The sequence below is a fragment of the Pteropus vampyrus genome, unplaced genomic scaffold (genome assembly GCF_000151845.1).
Source record: "Pteropus vampyrus isolate Shadow unplaced genomic scaffold, Pvam_2.0 Scaffold321, whole genome shotgun sequence".
Taxonomy (NCBI): Eukaryota; Metazoa; Chordata; class Mammalia; order Chiroptera; family Pteropodidae; genus Pteropus; species Pteropus vampyrus.
Window position 1 is genome coordinate 544,345 of NW_011889102.1, and position 4,923 is coordinate 549,267.

The following is a 4,923-nucleotide window of genomic DNA, read 5'->3' on the forward strand; positions in this document are numbered from 1 at the left end:
CCTGGCCATCTCTGGAACTCCCCCCACCCCATTTCCTCTCAAAAGGACCACATGGGATTATATAGTCAAAGATTAATTAGGGAAACAGAACCATGATTAATTATGAATAAGGGATTTCTAACAGGAATTAGACCTTGCACAATTGTAGGAGGAGGTGAGAAAGTGAAAGTTTAAAGGGTGAGTTGGAGAATCAGAGTGGTCACCACCCAGTCAGTCTGAATATTCCTCTTTTGGCTAACCCAAAACACAACTATAACATAAAGGATTTTTTTTTTTTTTTTTTTTTTTTTTTTGGCGAAACTTTGTTCTGGTTTAAACAACTTGACACAGTATAAATCACTATAGGTAGAGGATCTGATCTAGAAATAGCTGTCACACCTTAGGAGTAATGCTCCTGAAGCCTTGTTCTCATTTGTCATGAACAATCTGGAATCAGCCTGTTTCATCACAGTCTGAAAACATGTGATAGCTTTAGTGTGATGGAGCTCAGGAGTATGGTGTTCTGGAATCAGCACGGGCTTTGTCATCAGGTGCATCTGCAAGTACTTGCTTGTTTACACACCGTGTTACTGGGACATGTTCCTTACGCTTTCTGGAATTAGCATTCTCATCTGTAAAACAGGGCCAATAGTACCCACCTCATAATATTGTTTCGAAGTAGGTATATTAGTAGATGCTCAATAAAGATTATTCTTTTCATCTCTCAAATCTTATCTTTTTCTCTTAATAGATCTAAAACATGTCCTGTTTCTCAGAATATTTCCAGGTAGAACTGCCTTAATTGTCTAAGTGTTAGATTTCAATGATGAATACAGGTATTATAATTTATATTCAGCATTTCTGGCCTTCCATCACGGTCGCAGATTCCCACTAGAAACAGGTTTGGATTTGTGTGGACAGTGAGAAAGACCACTCTGATTGGCAAAGGAAACACCTGAGATGAAGCCCATAGTTTTTACCCCACAGGAGAGAAACAGCACTCCTTAACTAGTTAGAAATCTATTGACTCAGAATGGTTTATAAAAGTGAAAGTGATGACATCAGTTCCTCTGAAATCCTTTAGCTTTCCTAGGTTAGATTAATCATGAGAGTAGAAGGAAGAGGAAAGTTGGGAACCACAAAAACGGAACTTGAAAAGCATAATATTCTGGAGCCATTCATTTTAGAAGGACATAGATCTACCCATTTAATAGCTCCTACAGGCAGTATCATAGATGGCCTAAAGTATTTGTTGAATTTGGATTTAATAAAGCGATAGTGCTCATGAGTTTCTTAAACATGAAGAAAACATTAAATTATATTCAAAGTACTCTATTTAGGAATCTAAGGAGCTATTTTATTATTTTAGAAAGAATTTTAATCAATAGTAACTAAAATAAAAATGTTTTCATTCAAGATAAACTTCTAGAATAGTCACACGAAGAGAATCTTTTATCATCCAAAGTAGGATAATAGGCATTAGTTTGCATAACATGGTGCTGAGCAAGGGGTTGAAAACTAAACAAATATTTTTAAAATAAAATTCAGTATATACTGGGCAAATCAGACTCTGAGCCTAACTCATGGAATATGGAAGATTCTCTTGTATCCTTTCAAAAATGCAGTTAATTACTTGACTGTTGAAGGGCACTGATAATACACTCCCTACCTATGTTTTTTTACAAAATATTTACATTCATGACAAGTCTGCATTTAGTTCCTGATCGGACCAAGCAAGTAATCGACTTGAATGCACTCGAATAGGAAATGAGACGTAAAACCACTTTAAAAGTTAAATAACATCTTTTTTAACCTCCAATAATGACACTTTTTCCTCTAGCTTACCTCTTATTTTAGTCCCTCAAGATCTGAACACTACCAGGTTGTGATAAATACTGTAAAGAATCTGCAGTCAACCCACAATATTTTCTATCATTAATAATAGTATTGCCCAGACAGCTTATCAGCTTAAGTTTTGGAAATTTCTTTATCCTTTATCTACAGAAACGCTAATCACTTCAAAAGGACAAAGCTGAGGGAATTTATTTTAAAGCTGGGTTAAAATTTTTTTCCATCAAATTCTATCGCTCCAGTTTCCTGGGTTCCTCGTGTCCCTTTTTCAACCTTTTCCCTTTCACATATTTAAAATGACACTTTGCATTCACTTGATTGTGGGTGAGTTGCTTGCATTTTCTGGTGAGATAAACCTTTCTTAAGGCTTTTTCTATTCACTGGCTGGTTTTCACCAGGCCCAGGGAACAGAGAACCAGTTGGTCTGGGAATTGGGGAGCTCTGGCTCTGGGTTCCCCAGTGTAAGAGTCTTTTGGTTACCAGGCTCAGAATGGCAACTTCAAGCAAAAGGAACTTATTAGAAGGATAGCAAAGGCCTGTTGAATCAGTGGATGGCTGAAAATCAGGTTTGAACACGGGCAGGTGCCATGGCCTTTGCAGAGGCTGGGAACCAGAAACCTTTGCAGTGAGACCAGAGAGGGGAGAAGGTGGTCATCGCTAGGATGAAATGGAAGATCAAATTCCAAGGAGGCCTCCTGGATGACAAGCCCACCTTTGCTATAGATTTGGGTGGGGTCCCCTAGTTACAGACCACTGGGTTCCATCCAGTAATTCCTTAAGAGGAAATCAGAAGGCAGTTTGAAAAAAGAAATTGCATGCTGGGCAGATAACTTTGTACTCTACTGTGCTACTACTCGACAACTTTCAAGTTGCTTCTAGCTTTAAAAATGGACAGTGTTTCTCCCATGACAGCCTTTGGGACCACCATGTCCCTATGATGTTTGTGTCTCTGAATGACAATAAAACCAATGAACAATAATAAGGCAAAATGGAAGAAGACAGGAGTATTAGAGGGTTATTAGTTGTCCTACTAGTGATAACTATATCACTATAGAACAGTGGTTATATTAGTTCTCTATTTCTGCATAACAGTATTACCACAAACTTAGCATCTTAAAACAACACAAATTTATTACGTCACAGTTCCTATGAGTCAGGAGTCTAGGGAGAGCTTAGACTCTATGCTTAAGATCTTATCGGGCTGTAATCAGGTGTCAGGGTTGCAGTCTCATCTAAGGTCTGACTGAAGGAAGATCTACTTGCAAGCTCACTCAGGTTGTTAGAATTCAGTTCCTTGCAAATCTAGGTAGGGCTGAGGATTTCGGTTGCTTGCTTGTTGTTGGCTGCAGACCGCCCTCAGCTCCAAGAGGCTGTCTACAGTTTCTTGCTATGTGGGGTTCCCCATCATGACCACTTAGGTTTCTCATAGCCAGCAAGGGAGACTCCAGCAAGACAGGCACTACAATCTTATATGAGCATGTAATTGTGTACATATAATCACACACATCCCATCACCTTTATTATATATCCTATTGGTTAGAAGGGATTCATAGGCTCAACCCACACTCAAGGGGAGGAGGTCACACAAGGGCATGAACACCAGGTGGTGAGGGTTATGGGGGCAAACCCATGAATCTGTTAGAGCGGCAAAACTGAGTGGGACGACTCCCAGAACTGCTTAAGTCATTCTCCCTGTATGTATGATTTCCCCAAACTGCAGCCCGGCGGTGCTTCCTCAGGTGGAGAACTGATGGGGCAGGCAGAAAACCTTGACCTCCAATTTCTTTATTTCAGCTGCAGGGGATGGGGAGAGGATGTAAGGCGATTCATCTCAGAGCTACTGTGACTGTCTGGTTGGTATTTCTCTTGCAGTTGTCTGTTTGCTATTGAATCTAGTAGCCTCCACTGGACTATATCTTTTGTCTATATCATTTGGTAAATTTTTGTTTTTATCGCATGCAAATTCTTTCTTCATTTATTGTACATATTGTCTTTCTCAACTATAAGTACCTAAATGCAGGAGCCATTTCTTATATCAGAAACTTCACATGTCTTCCATGTAAGGTAAAAGCGAAGGCAGAGGTACTTTGGGATAACTCATATTAGATCTCTAGTAGTGTGAAGGAAGACAGGGTCTCCAAGTTAACGTGAAAACCTCTCCTCTCTTAGTTGTACTTGGTTGTGCAAACAAAACATGTATATTTGAAAGAGGTGATCTTATAAATGCTCAGATTACCGAGATTTTGCTTGGTTCTACCAGAGCTGCTAGGCATGCATGTGGAGGTAGATGGGTAATAGATAAAGAGGGCCAATAGACATTGGTTGAATCTTAGCTGTGTGACTCTGGACTTAATGTTTTAGTTTCTGAGAGCCTCAGTGACCTTGTAGTCCTAGCTCGTAGAGATAATGCCTTTAACATGTATAACACAGTGCCTGGCATATAGTAAACATATAGGACATAGATATACTTTAAGAGACCCAGAGCAGGAGGGCATATGTCAATTCTCAAGGTGTAATTCATTCCATAACAAGAGGGGGTCGAGACAGACACTTAACACATTATAGCTCCTGCCTTGTCTTGGAGCTCATGGGGATTTAGTGTAGTTTCTTGTGTGGGGAGGAAATTAGAATCCTTACTGCTGCTTTCTCATCCCTGGAGCTGGGCCGTTGGGAAGGTGTGTTAAGGGGGCTGTAGCTGCAGCCCCTCCTCTGTAGACAGTGGGAGGCCTGGGGAAGAAGCTGGTGGCACAGGGGCAGGGTAGGGAGCACCCCAGCTCCTACCTTCATTTCCAGTCTCCGAGAGTATGATGGAAAGCACGTGGGATTTGCTGGGTGATCTTGGCCAAGCAACAGAGGCTCGGAAGCCATTTTCACTTCTGTAAAAGTGGAGCTGGAGGGAAGATCAAAAGGAGGGCAGAATGTAGGCACTCAGCAAGGGAGGGCCACCAGGTCTGACTCTCCAGTAGTAAACTTTGCATATCTAAGGGAACCCTGGATGTATTCTCCTTCTGGAGAATTTGCCCCTGAGGTTGGATAAATTTTCATTTTTCTCCCAACAGTGCCCTAACTGGCCAAATGAAAGTGTTAAAATAC